This window comes from Bubalus bubalis, chromosome 3 (assembly GCF_019923935.1).
Source record: "Bubalus bubalis isolate 160015118507 breed Murrah chromosome 3, NDDB_SH_1, whole genome shotgun sequence".
In the NCBI taxonomy this organism is placed as follows: domain Eukaryota; kingdom Metazoa; phylum Chordata; class Mammalia; order Artiodactyla; family Bovidae; genus Bubalus; species Bubalus bubalis.
Window position 1 is genome coordinate 70,239,114 of NC_059159.1, and position 23,391 is coordinate 70,262,504.

The window sequence follows — 23,391 nt, forward strand, 5'->3', positions numbered from 1 at the left end:
GGGGAAGGCAGGGCGGCAGAGACCACCAGCACCTGGCCCCTCCGCCGCTTCAGAGCTGGGGTCTCACTCGACATTGAGTTCCACTCAAGACCTTCTTTCTCTCTTTTTTCCCTTTCAGAATTGAGATTCCAGTTCCTTTTCCATAAAAATATAATAAATATTTACTTCAAGAAAGTTAAATGCTGAAATGTGTACAAAGAATATAGGAAACACAGGTAATCCTATAACTCAAAGATCACCATGTTATTAAGTTTGTTCTATTACATCCTTTGTAATACTTTACACATTGACACAGGTTTGCCTACTTGAGGTCAGGCCATATCATTTTGAGCCTGTCTTTTCACTTCATATCAAAGCATTTTCCCATATTAGAAATTCTTCAGAAACTTTAGTGTATATTATCCCATCACAGAAATGTACCATCCTTTATTCTCATTGAATTTTTACTAAGTCATTACCCAGTTTCTGACTTTTGTAGACACAGCTCATTCGGTAAACTACTCTTAGCATTTCTGGTTATTTCTCAGGATACTCCCCTAGATATAGAATTACTGAGCAAAAGGGACTCTCTTTTTGAAAGCTCTTGAAATTTTCAAACTTCCCTGCATGAGTTTCTCATGTCAATATCTGTATGATTATGCTATGTCATAGCTTGATATTTTTCTTGCTTATTGGAACAAAGGAATAAAGGTGCATATTATGAGCAATGATGCCTTGGAGTGGAACCTGTCCACAGGAACGTGGCCATCCCTGCCACTCCCCTGCACTCGCTCACAGGCCCCTGCCTCCCCATCCCCTTTGTCGTCCATTGTCTCTAGAATTTTGTAAAATATTTACTTATTGATTGATTGATTGATTGATTTGGCCATGCTGGGTCTTAGTTGTAGCACGTGGGATCTAGTTCATTGACCAGGGATCGAACTCAAGCTCCCTGCAGCGGGAGCTCAAAGTCTTAACCACGGGCCCACTGAGGAGGTCCTAATGTCTATAGAAGGTGACAACGGACACATTTCACTCGTGTCATCCTGCTGAGATAGGTTGGGCTGGTTTTCTTATTCCCTGTTATCTATATAAAGCCTGGCTGAGAACTCCCAGAAGTCTCTCTGACTCCATAGGATTGCTTCCTATTTTGAAAAATGTTATATTCTTTCTAATTTTCTGTCCCTAAATACAGCCACTCTGGTGTCCAGATTGTTCTCATCGTACTACGAGAAGCAAGAGTGGATTTTTCTCTAGTGCACGGGGAGACTTGAGGAGGAGGGTAATGCCTTTCTCTGCCATCAGGACTTAGCCCCCTGGCCCTGGGGGTTAAGGTCTCACATTCTGCCAGTTCTGTGGCCCCACTACCTGCTCTAAGGGAACATGAGCTAAGAGAGGAAAGGATGGTGGGGGGCCCTCCCCTCAAGTCTGGGTACACAAACAGTCATTTGCACCTGCAAACAAGTAACTGTGAGTCAACAGCGTGCAGGTGTGAGGGGCTGTTTGCTCAGGCTGGGGAGCTGAGCACACACAGTCACAAGAGAGGCTATTTTTGCACCTAGGTCACACTGAGAACCCTCCAGCAAGGTCACCGGCCTTCAGAGCCCCACATGACGGGACGACTCCTGGACTCAGCTTTCTTTCCCAAACCCGGGGGAGGCGTCAACAACCTGCACGTCACCCTCCACCCACCACTGCCACCCCACCCGTGCCTGTTGCCCCGCTCCCTTGGCCCAGCCTTCTGGTGAGAGGGCTGGAAAGGCCAAGGGAGTTCATAAAAGGCCCTCAGAGCAAGGAGAGGCGCTTGCAATGTCCTTATTTGTAGCGTGTTTGCAATCAACACTAGATGGCGCTACAGCCTCAAAAGATACTCGTCATTCGGGTCTAACTCCGGACAGAGGGCTTTCTACAGCACCTTCCCATTCCAAACCCAGTACAACTCAATTATTGTTTTTTTTGTTTTTGTTTTTTGTTTTTCAGGCCCAAATGGGGCCTGAATGGGAAAACGAACTCTTATTTAATTACCATCCAGCTTTCAACATTTTGTGGCCAATCGTATCTCATGTATACCTCAACCCACTTTCCCTACCTGATTTTTTTTTTTAAAGAAACTCTCAGACTTTCTGCCATTTCACTCATAAATATTTCAGAACGTGCCTCTCACAGATAAAGATTCACACTCTTTTTCTTTTAAAGATGAGCAAACCAACCTCTTTCCTATGTTCCGATTCATCTAAAGAAGGCTGCACAAACAGAGGTCTCTCAATCCATTCCTCTTTTTTTGGAGGGGACATTCCCTTTTCTCTTCACACTTACTGTTTTACATCCCAGACAGGGTCTCATCCCAGGAGCCTCCCTAGCAGTTCCAGTCTCTCTGCTGGTTACTGGCCTGGAGCGTTGAGAACCCAACACCAAGGCTTGCCTTAGAAATACCTTCTCACCTGCCACACAGAATGGGTTACACAGTCAAGCAACTATTTTACAGGCTGGGGAAAGGCATTGGAGGTCGGCAAGTATGTATTTGTCACTGACAAATATTTACTGAGTACCTGCTATTTAAGCACTCTGATAGAGGTCATAGGAGCTATGAACACTAATGCCCTGGTTGGGCAAACTGGGCCACAGTATCAGCAATGAATAACAGCATAACTGAACTCATTTGGGCCATGTATCTTAAAAAAAATTTTTTTTTTTTTTTGGCTGTGCTGGGTCTTCATCGCTGCACAAGGGCCTTCTCTAGTTGTGGCGAGTGGGGGCTGCTCTCTAGTTGCAGTGCATGGGGCATACACGGGCTTCTCATCGCGGTGGCCTCTTTTGTTGCTGAACGTAAGCTCAGTTGCTCCACGGCATGTGAGATCTTCTCAGACCAGGGATGGAACCTATGTCTCCTGCGTCGGCAGGTGGATTCTTTACCATGGAGCCACCAGGGAAGCCCTGGGACACATACCTTAAGCAAGTTGGGTATTATGGTGGCAGAGACTGCTTGTCTAGGGTAGAAGGCGCAGAAGTCTGACCCAGACTGAAGAGTTGGGCATTACAACATCAGCCAAAGGAAAGCCGTTAAGGACGAGCTTCCTAAAAGCATTGTAAATGTACCGCGTCTGCCTACAACCTACCACACCTCCAAATGGGTAAAGTCTCCATGTCTTCTACCAGATCTTGTCATCTGACCTACTCAGTGGGATGTTACACACACGTAAATGATTATGACGAAGACAACCTAATGATAGAGAAAAATGCCTACTTCCCATGTTAAATAAAAAATGCAACTTGCAAAACATCCTATACATTGTGACGGCAGCTGAGACCACCAGGAAGGGGCTTCAATTCGGCTAATAAATTGTGTGGCTTTTTCATTTTTAAAAGCATCATTCTGAAATGTTATAATTGCTTAGCTTTTAAATATGATAAAAAGATAAGAAAACCAAAATTTTTGATCATCTTCAGCAACTCCCACTATGCCATGGGGGAAGGCACCTTTTATTCTCTTACATCTGACACAAGCAGGAATCCGATAGACTGAAGAAGGGAAAGAAAGTCCAAACACTGCTGCTTAGCTCCCACTCTGGGGGAGGTGGGAGGCGACAGGCTGGGAGCCCCAAACCAGCACTAACATCTGTGTGAACCTTGGTAACAACCACCTCATTACACAGACGTGCCCTGGGTGGAACTTCCCGAGGGCAAGTGGGCAGCAGCCTGATTTCTAATGAGGAAGGCCATGGCTATGGCCTTGACTTTCAAAAGCCCCACCCACCCAGTGCCGGGCATCCTGGGATCTGGACCAACCACTTAGAAAGGCAATGGGAATCCAGCTCTCAGAAGTGGGTCAGTGTTACCCCACATTCAGAGGAAAGACTTGTAATAAAAATTGTAAAGTACTTTGCAAATAAGAGGAAAAAAAAACTCAACAATGGCTGTAAAGAGGTCTGCAAACACCCAATGAGATAACAATGATGGGTTATTGTCAGGGCTGGTGGGGTTGGGAGAGAGTGGGAACAACCAGGGAGAAACTGGGGGCTGGGATTTTGGGAGCCGGAACAGATAGAAGAGCTAGATTTGGGAATCTGACCTTTTCTCAATTGTAAGGTGTATCGCTCTTAAACTTGACCCAGTTTGAGACTCATAGGCAGAGTGAACTTGCAGACAGGTTGAGTGGTCTGGGGCTGCTCCTCATGGGAACTCTTAATTCATGATCATTTTAGCAACCAAAAGCAGAAAATGAATTGAGCCCTCACCCCAGGAATGGGGATTTAACTCCTCACTTCCATCCATGCCCAATTAAAAAAATGTTTTAAAGGAGGAGCGCAAACCCAGCCTGGTTTGTTCTGTGCCCAATTTATTAATAGTACGGATATGCCTAGGAATTAAGGCAGACTACGCCCACCCAAGTGCCTGCAAGAAAAATGTGGGCCAGGAGGTTGAAGGATCCCACCCTGACTTCCCCCATGGCTAGCTGACGCAAACACGGGCTGGGAGCTGACCTCTCCCGGCCGGCTCCATCAATCTTGGGGAACCCACCCACAGGCTGGCCAGCAAGTCCGGGCTGGGAGAGCGGCTGACGGGAGAGGAAGAGAGGGGAGGTGGTGGGGGAGAAGTGAGAGGACTCAGAGACCAGGATCACAGTTGGCAACATCCACTGGGTACTGTGAGAAAGCTGTTTTGTCTCCCTACAGCCGGAGAGAGCGAGCTCAGGCTGACGGACTTGGCCACGTTCATGTCAGCCGCTAGGTTGGAGCTGCAAAGCTGGCTCTGCTCTGCTGCAAAGGTGCCCCTCATGCCTTCCCTCTTCAGGGGGGCTACCACTTGCTGGGTATTGAGCCAGCCCCTCCTCTCCCTCAGTCCTCAGATGCTGAGTCTGCCAGGTGCCTGTGCTTCTGGTGGGGGCACCAGAGCCCAGATATATGCCGTGTGTGTGTCCACTCTGCTTGCCTTTGAAGCAAGTGCTGGACCTATAGAGATATATTAGGCAAAGTGTAAAGCGTGTAAGTGTTAGTTGCTCAGTCGTGTCCAAGTCTTTGCGACCCCGAGAACTGTAGCCCACCAGGCTCCTCTGTCCATGCCAAGAATTCTCCGGGCAAGAATACTGGAGTGGGTTGCCATTCCCTTCTCCAGAGGCTCTTCTCAACCCAGGGATCAAACCCAGGTCTCTTGCATTGTAGACAGATTCTTTACTGTCTGAGCCACCAGGGAAGCCCATATTAGGCAAAACTGGGGCTAAAATCTCTGCCCTAAGTTGTCTCGATCTAGCTGGGGATGCACAACTCAAAGCAAATAATTTTATTAAATGCAACAAATTGCAATGAAGTCTGGGCTGCATCACTAGGCCCCACCCCTCACCCCCACCCCCAGCACATCCTCAGCTGTCCCAGGTTACTCTGCAGTCTACCTGGGGAGGGAAGACACACAAACACAATGGAAATGACCCATGCCCAGAGTGCCAATTCAGTGGTGCAAAATCAAGGCCAGATTGGGTGCAAGGCCAGGCCGGGTGAATAGAGTGGAGGGGCCGCCCAGAGATGGGACAGAGCCAAAGGGGCTTCAGGACATCTAGCCCTACCCAGACGTCCCCTGCTGAACCCCAGCCCCGAGTCCCATCCAAAGTTCAGAGGAGACTGTGCCTGGATTTCCTGACAGGCCAGGCTCTGTCCCTGGGCTGGCGCCTCAGTTTGAGGCACGAGCAGCAAACAAATCTTGAGGTTTTTGGGTAGCGACTGAGCCTTCGGTCTTCTGGGCTTCGTCAGGCCCGGCTGGTGACAGGCAGCTGGGCGGGGAGGGCAGACACAGCTCAGGCAGCGACCGGCTGGCTGGCAGGATTAGAGCACCTATTTTGGAAGCTCCTGCTAAACAGAAGCGGTTCCTGCTGGGCCGGGCTGCAGCTGCCCTGCGGAGCGGGAGCTGAGGCCCTGCCTCTGAGCGCCCGGCAGGGCACGCGGGAGGTGCACAAAGAGTACCCACTACATCCCAACCCTGACCTATGAGGGGCGGGATAGCTTTAGAAATTTACAAACAAGGAAGCCGAGAAGAATCTGTATGAAACATGTGACCCACTACATTTCTTTTTCTTTCTTTCCTTTCTTCCTACTTTTTTTTTTTTTTTTCCACACCATGTGGCTTATAGGATCTTAGCTCCTGGACCAGGGATCGAACCCATGCCCCCTGCAGTGGACGCACAGAGTCGTAACCACTGGACCCCCAGGGAAGTCCCCGAATTACATTTCTTAATAGCCACTGAGCAATATGAGAGACCTTTAAACTTTTCTTCAGGTGAATATTGTAATTGTACTGGAAATAGATTTCCACCAACACACATACACGCTCCAGTAGCATTTACCGAGGAGCCTGGCTTTGGACTTGAGGTGAAAGTTAAAGAATGAGTCAGGTTAAGAAAAAAATCACAAGTAAGCAAGGACATCCTGAAAGGAAGGAACAAAAGCACCAGAAACAGGGAGGGAGGGAGGAAGGAAAGGAGGAAAGAAAGAACCTCTTGCTATGATAGACTGGAGGAAAATATCTGCAGCATGATGCCAAGAATTAATACCATCTAATATGCTTTGGCGGGGAAGGCAATGGCAACCCACTCCAGTACTCTTGCCTGGAAAATCCCATGGATGGAGGAGCCTGGTAGGCTGCAGTCCATGGGGTCCCTAAGAGTCGGGCACAACTGAGTGACTTCACTTTCACTTTTCCCTTCCATGCATTGGAGAAGGGAATGGCAACCCACTCCAGTGTTCTTGCCTGGAGAATCCCAGGGACAGAGGAGCCTAGTGGGCTACCATCTCTGGGGTCGCACAGAGTCGGACATGACTGAAGCAACTTAGCAGCAGCAGCAGCGATATACTTTGGGCACCTGATGTGAAGAACTGACTAACTGCAAAAGACCCTGATGCTGGGAAAGATTGAAGGCAGGAGGAGAGGGGGATGACAAAGGATGAGATGGTTGGGTGGCATCACCGACTCGATGGACTTGAGTTTGAGCAAGCTCTGGGAGTTGGTGATGGACAGGGAGGCCTGGCGCACTGCAGTCCATGGGGTTGCAAAGAGTCAGACACGACTGAGTGACTGAACTGAACTGAATATGTTAAGAAAAATGACACGTCACACAGAGAAAGACTCCGTGGGGCAACCAATGATGACACTGAAGAAGCTGTGGGAAGAGACAAGCCTTTCCATTCTGTGGAGCAACTGATCCTTTCTTGAAGCTCTACAAGCTCTCAAGTATCTGCCTCCATTCCTATTTGGTCTGCATTCACAGCAGGGGCAGAGTGGGAGGGAGGCCCAGAAAGAGGTGTGTTAGTGGGGTTCAGAGAAGTAAGTCTTGTCCAGTAAATAGAGGAGTTCAGATTTCAACCCAGAAAACTGGCCAGTCTCTTAACCATGGGCCCAGAGTTCCACCAGGTTCTACCAGCAGATGGATGGCTTGACCATCTTGCCGGGGGCCTGATTCTCCTCCCAGTAGCAGACAGTGATTTTTGAACGTGAGCAATTCAAAAATCACTTTGTGAAAGACAGTCATGACATGACATGTTAGCAGCGAGGACCACAGAAGTCCGGCACCCACGTATGTATGCCTGTTTACCCAGCTCACCGGCATCACAGAAGCATCTCAAGGCACGGGCGTTTCAATGTCCTTCAGCACACCAGCTTGGGAAATGCCTCCTGGCCTGCCTCTTTGTGACCCTCAAGAATCCCCAGGTACAGGGATATAATTACAGTGTAAAGATTTCCCCATGACTGAAGGCATAGTCACTAATGTGGGAGAAATTTCTGGGAGCTTTAAATTTTTATTTATTTATTGGGCTGTGTCTTTGTTGCTGTGTGAGTTTTTCTCTAGTTTCGGAGAGCGGGGGCTACTCTCTAGTTGCAGTGCTCAGGCTCCTCTTGTTTCGGAACACGGGCTCTAGGGCACGATGGCTTCAATAGCTGCGGCACGTGGGCTCAGTAGTTGAGTCTCCTGGGCTCTAGAGCACAAGCTCAGTAGTTATAGCGCATGGGCTCAGTTGCTCCATGGCATGTGGGATCTTCCTGGATCAGGAATCAAACCTGTACCTCCTACATTGGCAGAAGGATTCTTTACCACTGAAGCACCAGGGAAGCCCCGGGTGCTTTAGAATTCACAGTTGGTCCTTGGTGAGCATGATGTCCTGAGCCTCCTGCATTGTGCTAGGTTAAGTCCATGAAGGATACAGACAGCCTCATGATTATCCATGGTGTTAAGTTCTGAGAATATTACTTTGCTTGCTGCATCTATAAGCGAAACACATGTAGGCTCCTGGGAGAGGGTCACCATGGCCCCTTTCCATTTGTGATGACGGGCTTGGGAAACTGTCTTCAAAGTAGACAAAGAAAGAGACACTCAAAAGATTGTGTTGTGTTTTAATTTCGATCTTAAAACTCTTCCTAATGTTGATATTTTATCCTTTTGACAATAAATGTTTTTACAAACACTGTTTTGCCCAGTGGTCTCCTGGTCCTCTGTGGGCTCCCCCTCCCCACATCCTGTCCATTTTTACCCAGTGGCTGAGCTGCCCAGAGTCTTCCCCAAGGGGCCTGGGGAAGAACCCTGCAGACATGAGTGAGGACTAGCCTGGGTCTCTGTCAGCTGCTGCATCCAACAGACACCCTGCCCTGCAGCCCCCCACCTCTAAACCTGGAACCAACAGCTCCTCCTCTTTGCCTCCCCCCGCTTACCCACTCTGTTGGACTGGCTAGGATACCACATAACTCACCAGTTACAGCAGAACACTTCTGAGGGAAAGGTGCTTGTTACTAATTATTCTGGGTTACCGTTTTGTGTTCACTTGCTAAGTCATGTCCAACTCTTCGCCACCCCGTGGACTGCAGCATGCCAGGCCTCCCTGTCCCTCACTCTCTCCCTGAGTTTGCCCAGGTTCATGTCCATTGGACCAGTGACGCCATCCAACCATCTCATCCTCTGCCGCCCTCTTCTTTTGTCTCCAATCTTTCCCAACATCAGTGTCTTTTCCAATAAGTTGGCTGTTCACATCAGGTAACTGGCTTAACACCAGACTTATGGCCACTCTTGGCAGAACTCAGGTATAAGACCTACAACCCTGACACTTACTCCCCCGGGGTCCCCCGGACACTCGTTTCTCCATGTCACCACCTCCCAGACAAGGTGTATGCAGAATGCAAGGAAAGAGGTGCCCCAAACTGCTCTGAATGCTGGGTTCTCTAGTTGGCCACCAACATCTCCCAGTTCCCCGGGTTCAGGCTGGGTTTAGCCTTTGGCTCAGCTACAGCCACAGGAGCCCTGGGTGGGCATTGGCCACTGAAAATATTTGCTGCTTCCTGGACTCTGGGTACTGAGCCCAAAACACACCCCCATTCCTTCTCTGCGCCCGATAAGCTCTGAGCAGCCCCTCATCCTGGTACTCTTGTGCTGGCTCCTGGAGGGTGGGCACACAAGTCTTGAAAACTAGAAGAGATGTCTGGGTGACTGTGTGGACATTTGGTGGAGGAAACCAAGGTCCGAAGATGGTGAGTAAGTCATCTAAGCTTCCAGAACATTCTGTGACCTGATCTTTGCCCTCCCCAGCCCCATGCTGCTCTCAGGCCGGTTCACTTCATCTGCAGTGCTCGGCACACAATAGAAACTCAGAACATTTTGACCGAACAGATTTCAAAATCCAGCGCCCTAAAACATTCAATGAGGCTGCGGTCACACCAGTAGGATAGTGTACATCTGAAGGCTCCGCTCCTGGCCTGCCTGATTGCCTGGTCACTGAGATCCATGTTCCTGGACACACATCATAATTCAGTTGAGGGAATTATCTACACAGGGCCACAAGTTCTCCTAGCTATAAATACACATATACACATAGTGTACTTATACACCCATCTGTGTGTGTGTATATATATATGTATATTATACATCCATCTGGATGTATGGATGGATGGATACAGGAAAGTACTCCATGAAATGCATTAAAAATCAGCCAACTCTAGTGATAAAATTGCTCTAATAATTCATTAAAATACATCAAAAAGACTCCCCAACGCTCCCAGAGATAAAGAGAGAGACAGACAGGAAGGGAGAAATATTTATATGTTAGGTGTTAATGGCAAAACACTAGCAACAACTCAAATATTCACTGGTAGGGGAATGAGTAAGAAAACTAAGATACAGTAAAAAAAGAAAAAAAAGAAAACTTGGGTTGATTTTTTTTAAATGACAATTAGTAGACTATGTCAAGAATTTTATCTTCCTGTAACCCAGTTCAAAATTCACTAAATCAGCAGCTAATTAAGCAAACATCTTTGTATTTGGGGGAACAGCATTGGAGGCAGAGGGAACAGCAGTGTGAAATCCCTGAGCTCAGGGGAAATGGATGGTTAAAAATCACATTAATACCGCGAAAGAAGCCGGTCACAAAGATCAGAGTGCATGGTCCCATTCATATGAAATGTTCAGAATCCACGGGCAAATCCACAGAGAGTAGATTAGTGGTTGCCAGGGGCTGGGGGAGAAGGAACGGGAATGTCTGTTGATGGGTACAGGGTTCTTCATGGAGTGATGAAAATGTCTTCAAGTTGATTGTGAGACAGACACACAACTTTGTGAACATACTACCATCCATCCACTGTAGTGCACACTTTAAATGAGTGAAATTTACAGCCTGTACATTACATATTACTTGCATAATGCAGATTAATAAGGCTGTTGTGAAATAACTAATATCATGTTCAATTTACTTTTCCAAAGCATCTCTGCCTAGGCGCCAGGGGATTGGAGATGTCGACTTCATTCCTGCAATTTCCCAGGATCCTCCCATTCCAATGACCAAATGCCTTCTGCAAGTGGACCTCAGGGCTCAGGTATCCCTCTCTGGGCTCAGGTAGCCACTAAGGCACAGGCTATTCTTCCTACCCCACAGAAGGAGAGAGGAAGGTCCTTTCCTCAGTGGGCAGGACCAACAAGTGCAGCCATGTACGTGACAAGCTAGTCAAAAGCTGCCTGCCAATCTCGCTGTGGACAAAGTCCGGCGCTGGTTCTGGCTCCCCAGAGTCCAGGCCTCCCGCCAGCCTGCCTCAGTCTCCTAATTGTGCCCTGGGAGAGGACTGTGAGTAAACACGCAGACCGGACATTGATGGAGAGCAGGGCACGGGGATAGGGAGGTGGGCAACATGAGGATATCTTGGCAAGAGGATAAACACAAGTGCATTTGATCCAGAAACTCCACTTCCAGGAATTTATCCTGTGGATGCCCTGGCACTTTCATAAAATGGCTCACGTACAAGCATAGTTAATGTGGCATTTTTTTTCCTGTAACAGCAGAGGATTGGGAAAACAACTTATATATTCATCAATATGGGACTGTTATTAACTCAATGAGGGAGTGCTGTGTAGCCATAAAGAATGAAAATCTTTTATACACTGATAAGGAATTCTTTCGGAGAAGGCACTGGCAACCCACTCCAGTACTCTTGCCTGTAAAATCCCATGGATGCAGGAGCCTGGTGGGCTGGAGTCCATGGGGTCACTAAGAGTCGGACACGACTTCACTTTCACTTTTCACTTTCATGCACTGGAGAAGGAAATGGCAACCCACTCCGGTGTTCTTGCCTGGAGAATTGCAGGACGGAGGAGCCTGGTGGGCTGCTGTCTATGGGGTCACATAGAGTCGGACACGACTGATGTGACTTAGCAGTAGCAAGGAATTCTTTACAAAATATGCTATGAAATGTTAGACGGTACACAACAGGGCATAGAAGACTCTGTTAAAAAAGAAGAGGCGTCCAACACTGCTATATTTAAAATGGATAACCAACAGGACCTACTATATAGCACAGGGAACTATGCTCTGTGTTATGTGGCAGCCCGAATGGGAGAGGAGTTTGGGGGAGAATGGATACATGTATCTGCAAGGCTGAGGTCCTTCCCTGTTCACCTGAAACTATCACAAATTTGCTCGTACGCACACCAAGTATCTCTAGGAGGACAGACAAGAAACTGGTAATACTGACTGCTTCTAGGGAGACTATAATCTGGTGGCTCAGGAGTACTTTTCAACTGTATTCCCTTGTGAACCTTTTGAATACTGACCTATGTTAATTTATCTCCTCATTGCAATTAAATAACTCTTTTATAGGTTAAATAAAGCAATAAAGCAAATAATAAGCCCCCACCAGCATCACCACTGTTTCATGTAGTGATGTTTTTAATTTAGAGCAGGGAAGATTCCTTTTTCTGATTGCCCATCAGAACATCTTATCTCCCACAATTTCCCAAGCAGGTTCTCAGTCTAATTGACCCACTGCCATCTCTCAGAGCACTCCAGTTCTTATCCTGAGGTGCCCCCAAGTCCAGTCTCCTCGACCAGCTCAGGTCCCAGCCCCTGGCGAATCCTGCTTGGTTTCTAAAGCTAGGCTATACCCATGCATACTGCCTGTTTAGATCCTGTTCCTTTTATTAATTAGGAAGACTGAGAAGGCGCTATGGCCAGGCCCTTTATCAGGGCCGCTGGAGGAAACTTATACCAGGCCAGTCTGGGCCCTTTTGACTCTGCAACCTCTCTTCAAGTTTGTGACAGGTTGGAAGGACAGAAAGGAAATACTGAACAAATTGCCAGACCAGCTCCCTCAGGGATCCAGACAATGGGTCTGGAGGGAAAAGCCTTTTCCTTCCAGCCCAGTGGCCGTCAAAAGGAAACAACTTCCCTTTCACCTCCTGGAATGGCAGCAGCCAGCCAGCCAGCCAGGGAGATTTATGGAGATATAATGTGACCTCTTTATTGCTCTGAATGCTAGGGAGGCATTTCAGGGAGATTTACGCCTTTTAGAAGGGGAGGGGAGCTAAGGTGTAGCACTGTATACATGGGACTACTTTCCTCCTCTGGGGGTTTCTTAGGGATTATTTAATCAAACCCAGGTTAAATTCAATCACCAGCAGTTTATATTTTCTTCTCCCACTAATCCACCTAGTTATCCTGCAAGCTTTTTGTATGAAACGTGGATTCTAAGGAGAGTCACGAGGGCTCTGTTTAGCTTTGCGTTCACTTAACATAAAACAAAAAGAAGGATGAATATCACTTACAGTAGGGCCAGGAGACTGTGTTTCTCCCAGGCAAGGGACCCGGAAAGCACACATTTTATGCACCTATGTTTAGGACCTTCTTCGTAAAATGGGAGTGTTAGACCACATATCAAGGTCCTTCCTAGTTCAAAAATTATCCAGATTAATATCAGATCAAATGTATAAATGACTCTGTCAGTGATTTTTCTGTCATTTGTTTTTTTTTAAGTTGCAGAACCCTTTCTTCAATGAAAATTTTATTTAGGATTGATGTATGGCAAAACCAATACAATATTGTAAAGTAATTAACCTCCAATTAAAATAAATAAATTTATATTAAAAAAAAAGAGAAGTGCAGCTGATTGAGTGAAAGGATGACCCAGACTTTTCCCAAATCCCCCTCAATACATTTAAACTCACACAGTGGCCCTGAGGAGGTCCTCCAACCACCAGAGTACTTTTCTGTCATTTGGGTTTTTTTAAAGCTGCAGAACCCTTTCTTCAATGAAAATTTTATTTAGGATTGATGTATTTAGGATTAGTATAGCTGCAGGAGTGTTACCCAGGACTCTCTACCAATGATATGAATGAGATTCATCTACTGCTTCAATACCACAAACTACATTTACCAAGCTTACAGGCTGGGAGCAATGAGAACCCGTTCCAGAAGCATTACAAGCCAAAACATTCACCAACAGCAGCTTTCCCTCTCTTGCTTTGGTCTCCAAAACTCAGAAATAAAATATTTGGAAAAGATGATTTCTAACTCCCTAGGTTGTATTTTTTTTTTTTTTTAATGTGGACCACTTTTAAAGTCTTTATTGAGTTTGTTACAATATTGCTTCTGTTGTATATTTTGCTTTTTTGGCCAGGAAGCATGTGGAATCTTTGCTCCCTAACCAGACATTGAACCCGCACCCCAAACACTGGAAGGTGAAGCCTTAACCACGGGACCACCAGGGAAGCCCCTTTAACTCCCTACTTTTTGAATCATCTGACTTGGCACTACACTGGAACTCTTTCCATTCATGTATATATGTATTTTATTTATCCCTATATTTATGTTTAAATTGTATAAATCATTATTGCTTTAAGAACACAAACAGTACAGAAAGATGGCACACGAAAGATACAAGTCTCCACCATTACCACTATCCTGCTCCCTAGAAGCAATGGAGGTTCACAAATTTTCTATTTCCAGACATTTTCTATATTATTAATTATAATTTTCATATTTAGAAATTACAAAAAGTACCAAAAATAATATAACAATTCCTTTTATTCTTTATCACCATCCCTATCCAATCACTATTTTGAATTCACTGTATATTCTTCCAATTCCTGTTTATCCTCTTACACACATAGATAGGCATCTCTGAACATTATAGGCATGGCTTTGTATAAATTGAAATTTTACTTTACATGAATACCCTCATACTGTACATCAAGTTTACAAATTTCCTTTTTTTTTAATGTGAAATATTTCAGTAATTGAGAAGAAAAGAATATTACACCACTTTTGAAGCCAGCACTTGGCTTTGTTAAATCTCAACATCTTACCATATTTCTTTCCAATTTTTTAAAGAAATCAAGCACTGCAGATTGTTGATTCCTATCATCCCAGTCTCCTCTTTCCCTCAGTGGATCTTGAATATGTTTACAATTCATGTGAATGCTTTTACTCTGGTAAATATATGTGCACAGTTTTTCAAAAAAGTACATAGTTTTTTTGCATGTCTTAAGCTTCATTAAGCTTCATAGAAATAACATGATATTTGTAGCTTTCTGTAAGTTTTATTTTTGCCTGTTAATATGTTTCTGAGTTTTAATTATGTTAATACATACGGACCTACTTTATTTGCTTTACAGTTTTTCTTTATATTAACATTAATTTGTCTATTTCATTATGATGTATATTTAGGTAGTTTTCAATTTTTGCCACAATAACCCTGTAACAGGAGTCCTTGTACTTATCTCTAGGATGTATTAGGCTTGTTCAAAACCTTCCATCCCCAGCAGTTATCCACTGCAAGTGTCAGACCTCTAGAAATTAGCATGTTAAACTGAACCAACTTGACGGGAATAGCTTTCCACAGGACTTATTTTCCAAAGAAAAACATTGTTTAGAGTAAGCCTACCGAGGCACGTTGTAACACCTCTGATAAGTAACCCAGCAAGTTTTGTGAATGGAAATGTAGTACTCAAATCACATCTGCTTTAAAAGTTGTAACAAATATAGATGCATTAAAGAGAAACATATATATTCAACAAACACTTAGGTTTGGCTTGGGTGCTGTTTAACAACGTATCAGACATCTTTTGCTAGCTTACGCTGTAGTAAGCAACCCCAGAATCTCAGCGGTCTACTATGTTGAAGCGTTTTTTCCTGCTGTTCACATTACCCGTCAGCTGGCTGCAGATCTGTTGTATGCGTGTGCTTCGACTCAATCTGAGACCCGGGCTGACAGTGCAGCCTCCACCTGGGTCACGCTGGTCTCGTGGCAGGGGCAAAAAAGTGATGTCAGTGCTACATCATGACTCTTCACACCTGTGCTTGGAATCTGCGCAAGTGACTTGCAGTCACATGGCCTTGATCAAAGCAAGTCTCACAGGCACGCCTGTTATCAGGGTGGGAGATGTAATCCTCCCCCAGGAAGGGGCACCTGGAAGGGCCCCAGGGCATCAGGGCACAGTGCCATCTGCGTTGAACACAAGTGGGATCACACCATACAGGCCTTTCTGCAGCTTAGTTTCTTCATGGAAGCACATGTATTTGGACACTTCCTCCTCCCTCCCCCCGCAAAAAAGGCCTAAAAATATTAGATCTTTATTGACATAGGATAGGAAAATGGACTGAAGTTCCCTTATGCCCAGGACTTTCTCTTATAATCAACAGCCTGGGGCTGATCAAACTCAGATCCCCACTCCCCCAGAAGGACAATCCCTGCTGGTATCAATCTGCCCTTGTTATCAGGGCCAATTTGAGCACTATCTGGTCTAAAGTTTGGTTATAAAACTATGACCCCGGAAAAATAAGGTTTTTGACAGTGTGGTCACAATATTCTTTAGACTCTAGATTGTCTTTAAGAATTCTTGCCCTGAGGAAATAACTCCTCCTATGCCTTAAGAGGGGCTTCCCTGGTGGCTCAGATGGTAAAGAATCCGCCTGCAATACGGGAGACATGGGTTTGATCCCTGAGTTGGGAAGATCCCCTGAAGGAGGGCATGGCAACCTACTCCAGTATTCATGCCTGCAGAATCCCCATGGACACAGGAGCCTTGTGGGCTACAGTCCATGGGGTTCCAAAGAGTCAGACACAACTGCCCAACTAAGCACACACCATCAACAAAGATCTATCTCACTCTTTGAAGAGTATTTGTTAGTTTTACATGGTAAAAGTACATTTACATTCTAATCCATAATTCCCAAAGTTGTTTAGCTGCACTTTGATATCTGAAAGGATCCACTGCTTGCTGCCAGTCTTTTTATACTATGGGTTCCCCTTTCCTAATGCCTTGGCTGTCTTTCAGCAAGTAATTTTTCACGGCTACATACAGCAGGGCTGTAATGAACAGCATTGCCTTAATTTCTGTGCCAGTACCTGTTTATTTTAATTTGTTTTGATTTCTGGCAGGACAAGTTCTCTCTTCTTACATCTTATTCATAAAAACTATCTTGGCTATTCTTGCACAATAACTCATCCATATAAATTTTATAATCATCTTGATAAGTTGAATTTAAGAAATCCTGTTGGGATGTTTGCTGGAAGTGCATTAAATTTATAGATTTTCTTTGAGGGGGAATCTGGAAGGAAGAATACTGCTAAGCTTTCCAATCCAAGAACACAATATCTTTTCCCATTTGTTCATGTCTTTTTTATATGTCTTTAAGTTTTATAGCTTTCTCCACAGTGATCTTACATATTTGTTTACCAAAGCTGACCATTCTTTCTTCTGCAAATAATGAGAACATTGCCTCTTCCCTTCCAATCTCATTTATTTTATTACCAGGTAAATAAATTTACACTAGCCAGAGATCTGAGAGGTATGGACCAGTTCTCAAAGTCTTTCCCTCAATGTGGTTTGAATTTCCATCCTATTTGAGAGTATTTCTAAAGTTGGGGGCATGAGTTTTTCCCCACTTTTCACTAGAGATGAAGACATTTTGTTCCTAAACCAAGACATAAGCACATGGATATCAGAATATATTTTATATTCATTTATTGTATTAGTTTTATTTTCTTTTTCCTTTTTTCACTCTCAGAGTGTCTGCTGAGCCTCAGTGCCACCAATAAATGTCACAACTTCTTCCAAATGGTTCACCAACTGGACAGGTTGGACATGGATGAGGATGGGGACCCAGGTTTCATATTCCTCCTTGCTGCCTGGACCTCTGCTGGGCTGTTGTCCTCAGACCCTAAAGAAAGGCCCAAAGACCCCTGCTTTTGCCAGTAGCTGCATAAATCATCCTTCAGAGGTTTCTATTTTTTTCACTCTATTTCTATTTGTGCTAAAGTCATTAAAATCCACCCCCTCCAACACACACTCCAAGACTTTACCCTCACTGACTCTCAGAGGGTCAGAGCTGGACATAAGGCATATGGTTCTAATCCACTTGTTTTTACAAAGGAATCAGAAGCCGAGGGAAGCCCATATGGACAATGCAGTTTTCACCTTATAGACAGCCTGATCACCTCTTCTGAGAGGGACACCAAGCCCACATCACTCCCACAGTAGAGACAGAGGTACAGAGAACCCTGGATCAATTCCAGCCCCCCAAATCAGTCAGAGGTAGGAATGTCCAGGAAGATGTATATATTGGGTTACTTAAATAAATTAAAAAAAAAAAACAAAACCAATACACAATTCCTCCTTTTCCTCGTATTCTTATCCAAATCCACTGGGAATCCAGCAGCCACCGTGGGATAGGTACATTTCCTGGCAGAAATCCACCATGCAGGTGACCTGGCCCCTGCTTTCTGGCAAATACAACTTAGCACCACGATGGTGTGAACCAAGTGATGCTGGTCTGGAACTCTAGGGAAGAGTCCACTAAAGAGGCTCAGTGAGGAAGAGGGGTCTCACTTACTGTCAGATTCCCAGAGACAGACCCTGTCTAGGCCTCCTCAGGGCCTGTACTCTCTTCCTTTCTAAGTGCAACCCAAAGGGTTTCTTTGTTTTCCCCTTTTTTTTCAGCTCTTGATGAAGGCGGACAACTGGCTCCAACTTCCTTAGAAGGATTTTTAAAACATTCCAAAGCTATGAAAAAGTCGTCCTCCAAGTACCTACAACCCCAATTAACATCTGCATATGTACATGTGGCTTCCCTGATAACTCAGTTGGTAAAGAATCCGCCTGCAATGCAGGAGAACGTGGTTTGATTCCTGGGTCAGGAAGATCCCCTGGAGAAGGGATAGGCTACCCACTCCAGTATTCTTGGTCTTCCCTTGTGGCTCAGCTGGTAAAGAATTTGCCTGCAACTGTGGGAGACCTAGGTTCAATCCCTGGGTTGGGAAGATCTCCTGGAGAAGGGAAAGGCTACCCACTCCAGTATTCTAGCCTGGAGAATTCCATGGACTGTATAGTCCATAGGGTGGCAAGAGTCAGACACGACTAAGCAACTTTCACTTCACTTCACTACATACACGTGCCCCCATATGTAGAAAAAAGTCAGATGTTAAGCTGGATATGTCCAACTGTATGCCTAAATGTACACTAATACTGAGAAAGAAGGTAACTCCTAACAAATATTTACAAAACTCCAATTTAATTCCACCTGGCCACCTAATCTTTCATTAGTAGAACTGAAAAAATCCTATTTGAAATAATACCTGCTTGGTGATAATAGTGAATATTTATTAATAGGTGACTGATGACTAACAGTTAAGGATGCTATGCTTTAAGAATGTTATTTCTGTTACTCTCAATAAGCTGATGAAGTGGACGTGAACACTGAAGTGAGTAGTAGAGCTGGAATTTTAAATCAGGTGTCTTGACTCCAGACTCGTGCCCTCAACACAAGCCTCTTCTGCCGCTCTGTTATCAGCTGCCAAATAATAAAAAGATGGAGGTCCCAACACGAAATATAAGCAAGAGTTCCGAACATGCCAAAAAGAGGTCTGGCTAATGGGCTCTGCCTTCACCGGGAACAGCTGGTCAGACGGTGCATTCAGCCAGCTCTCCCCGGCCCAGCAGATCCGTCCTCCCAGTCCTTCTCCCCCCACTGCCCCTTGTGCTTTGTCTTGGGAAAGGGTCCCCTTTATTAATGCCATTCCTGGAGATGTGTTTACACAGGGCAGGAAACTTAATATCAACATTCCCTGAAGGAGAGTGTCTTGTCACTTCTGTGAAGCACTTCAGGCAGGCAGAGACCAGCCTTCCAAATCAACAGGCACTTACGCCCTTTAAACAGAGTCTGATGGGAGAGTTTGTTTCTACAGAGAATCTTTGAGTTCCTGAGCTCGTTTGTTATGATGAGGTTGAGAGGCGGTTACCCGTATACACAAAACCCTCCTGGGTGCCTTAAGAGGCTCTCTAAAAAGGATCTCAAGGAATCTATTCGCAGTGAGGAGGAGGGAGAAGCACAGATTCAGACACTCAATGAGTTGCAAAGGACAAATCTGCTGAGGGAAATGCTACAAGTCTCCATACGTTGGCAGGAGGAGATTGTATGGTTCTGGCATCGGGGCCAGAATCTGAGAGGATGCAAAGGCTTGGTGTGTGGTTGGCAGGGGTCAAGCAGTTTAGGAAGTCAAAGAGGGCACCACCAGGGCCCAGCAGAGCATCACGAGATCAAGGAATGAGGTCGCATGAATTTTACAAGGTGAACATGGAGAGCACTGCTGCTGCTGCTAAGTCGCTTCAGTTGTGTCTGACTCTGTGTGACCCCATAGACGGCAGCCCACCAGGCTCCCCCATCCCTGGGATTCTCCAGGCAAGAACACTGGAGTGGGTTGCCATTTCCTTCTCCAGTGCACGAAAGTGAAAAGTGAAAGTGAAGTCACTCAGTCGTGTCCGACTCTTAGCGACCCCATGGACTGCAGCCTTCCAGGCTCCTCCATCCATGGGATTTTCCAGGCAAGAGTACTGGAGTGGGGTGCCATTGCCTTTTCTGCACATAACTATCGATTTTTTTTTTTTTTTTCAGCTTCCTTTCTTGGTTCCTCTTGCCAGGCATCTCTTAACCTGTTACCACTCCCACCTCCACTAGAGGCCAGTGCTGCCTAGCCACCCCCACCCTCCCACCCCCACTCCCCCACCAACTCTCCCCACAACACTGGGGGCTCTCTCCTCTTCTCAAGGCTTCAAACAGAGTGATGATTGCAGACTCCAGACTGGCTCATCTGCGTCCTGCCACCTACCTGTCCCTCCCCCACGCCTCAGGACCACCGTGTCCAACACACTGACCCACCCCTAGATCCCCTGTTGCCTTGTTGTTACCTCTGAGAGCACAGCACTGGAGTTTTCTACGCTCTCCTCTCTCCCCTGGCCTACTAGGTTTGGGCTGCCTGAGCCTGATTCTTCTTTTTTTTAATCTTTATTTGGCTGCGTTGGGTCTTAGTTGCAGCCTGTAGGCTGTAACTCCCCGACCAGGGATCGAATCCTGGCTGCCTGCATCGGAAGTGCAGAGTCTTAGCCACTGGACCAACAGGGAAGCCCCTGAACGTGGTTCTTACAACTCCTCAACCTCCTCCCCTCCCACACCCAGTCCCTCCAGGTCCTTCTCCCTGTAAAACTGATCACGCTCCTCCCTGGACCTCTGCCTCTCAGGTTCCTTTTACAAGGATGATCCCTTCCTCTCAAAGTCTCAGTGGGGCTAGACTGCAGGTATGAAAATGTGAGCCGAAGGGGCCACAGACTCTGATGAATTCCTGATTTTATCTTTTCAGATATTAAACGCTCACTTAGTATCTTCCCTGTAATTGTATCACGGACGGCAAAATAAGTGAGGTGGGATTCTTACCCTGGAAACACTTCCCGTCTAGTAGAACTATAATCCAGATTAAAGGGCAGCGCCAAGGATAGACAGGTGTGTACAGGTTGAGAAAGCTGGTCGTGCACAAGTCTCAGGAATTCTGTCTGTGGGCAAGTCAAAGGCTGCCCCGCAAAGATGAGCCCACAGCGAGATTCCCAGCCCAGAGCCTACCCCAGCTCTCGTGCATTCATGACAAGATCCAGCTCTGCTCCCTCTGGCCTATGGAGAGGCAGCGTGAACCTGATTTCTTTAATTCTTCCTTGTTTGCTTCTGGTTCTTCCATGGTCAGGTGAGTGAGAAGAAACAAAGTTGTTTGCTTTAAAAAGCCAGAATGAACTGTCTAGGGTAGAAGGAAAAATGAGGCCACGCATGCCTAGTCGCCCAGTCATGTCCGACTCTTTTGCGATACCATGGACTGCAGCCCACCAGGCTCCTCAGTCCATGGGATTCTCCAGGCAAGAATATCGGAGTGGGTTGCCATGCCCTCCTCCAAGGGATCTTCCAGACCCAGGAAACAAACCCACATCTCCTGTGTCTCCTGCGTTGAACATGGATTCTTTACCACTGAGCCTACCTGGGAAGCCCCACCTCTGTGTATACATGTTCTCAATTTACTGTCTCAGTCATGTTCTCCCTGTTCACAAAGCCCGAAATCCTGTGCCTGATTTTCAAGGCCCTCCACATGCAGACCCATGGTGTCAACCTGGGCAACCCCAAAAGGAGAACCAAGCTGCACCTGGAAAAGGTCCAAGATGTGTGTGTGTGGGAATATCCAAGATGCCCAAGGTGGTCCTCCAGGGTGCAGAACTGTATCAGGGAGCAAGAGGCAGGGGTGTCGCTGTGAGCAACCAGCTCATGTACTTGCACAAGAGCCCAGAGCCCAGGGCTGGAAACACGGGAGGTAAACCCAAAATCAAAACAGACAGAGCAGGTTCCAGCAACCAAGCTTCAGTGTTAGCATCGATACTGCTTTTCTCAGACTCTATGGATGGCATAAAGCAAACGAGGAATTCTGTTGGGGTTTTTTGAGAGTGAGATTCTTGATATGGATGAAAGGATTTAAAGATGTAAAGATGCATGCTGCTGCTGCTGCTGCTAAGTCGCTTCAGTCGTGTCCGACTCTGTGCGACCCCATAGACGGCAGCCCACCAGGCTCCCCCGCCCCTGGGATTCTCCAGGCAAGAACACTGGAGTGGGTTGCCATTTCCTTCTCCAATACATGAAAGGGAAAAGTGAAAGTGAAGTCACTCGGTTGTGTCCAACGCCTAGCGACCCCATGGACTGCAGCCCTCTAGGCTCCTCCATCCATGGGATTTTCCAGGCAAGAGTACTGGAGTGGGGTGCTGTTGCCTTCTCCAAAAGATGCATGAGAGATGTAATATGATGCAGTTGTCATGGAAATCACTATAGTAGTACCTCAAAAACCACACACAACTACCACATGACCCAGCAATCCCACCTCTGGGTATATTCCCAAAAGAAGTGAAGGCAGGAACTTGAAGAGATATTGGTGCATCTGTGGGCAAACAGCATGATTCACAACAGGCAGAATAACCCAAGTGTCCATCAACAGGTGAATGGATAAATAAAATGTGGTCTATCCATGCAATGGAATATTATTCGGTATTTAAAAGGAAGGAAAGGGACTTCATTGGTTGTCCAGTGGTTAAGACTCTGTACTTCCAACGTGGAGGCACGGGTTCAATCCCTGGTCAAGGAACTAAGACCCAATGTGCCATGTGGTGCTGCCAAAAAAGGAAGGAAATTCTGACACAGGCTTACAACATGAGTGGGCCCTGTGGACATATGCTACATGAAATAATCCAGACACAAAAGCACAAACCCTGGATTATTCCACTTACATGAGGTAACTAGAATGGTCAAATTCCTAGGGACAGAAAGGAAAATGGTGGTTGCCAGGGGCTGGGAGGAGGAGGAAAAATGTACAGAGAGTTTCATTTGGGGGGGATGAAAAAGTTCTGGAGATGGAAGTGGTGATGGACGTGTGAACATGTGGACGCACTTAGTGCCACTGAAATGATAGCTAAAAATTGTTAAAATGGCCAATCTTATGCTGTGTATATTTTACAGCAGTTAATACAAAAGATGCATAAAGGGAAGAGAAAGCCTTTCAGTCCTAAATTTGAGTTGGAAGTATTAGCTTCACCACACGATGTATTTTATCTTATCTTCAGGTGGACAGGGGAAGTATTTCCTATCTCTCTATTTTGAATGACTCATCCAATAGCAGAGAGCTCAACTAGCAGAGCCAACTCTAAGAGTGGTGTCCAAACACCATTTCTCATTAGAAGGATCCAGTGTTTCTTGGAGACATGGCCAAACCCAGGTCTGGGAGGAGGAAGTGCATAAGAAGAACTTGGAACATTTTACAGTATGCAAATCA

The 23,391-nt window shown here is 46.0% G+C and overlaps 1 protein-coding gene across 3 annotated transcripts in view; it reads right to left on the minus strand.

Annotated features, from left to right (window-relative positions):
• Positions 1-23,391, minus strand: part of GATA4 (GATA binding protein 4) — a 79,036-nt gene that overhangs the window by 8,925 nt on the left and 46,720 nt on the right. The gene's annotated exons all lie outside the window — the stretch shown is intronic.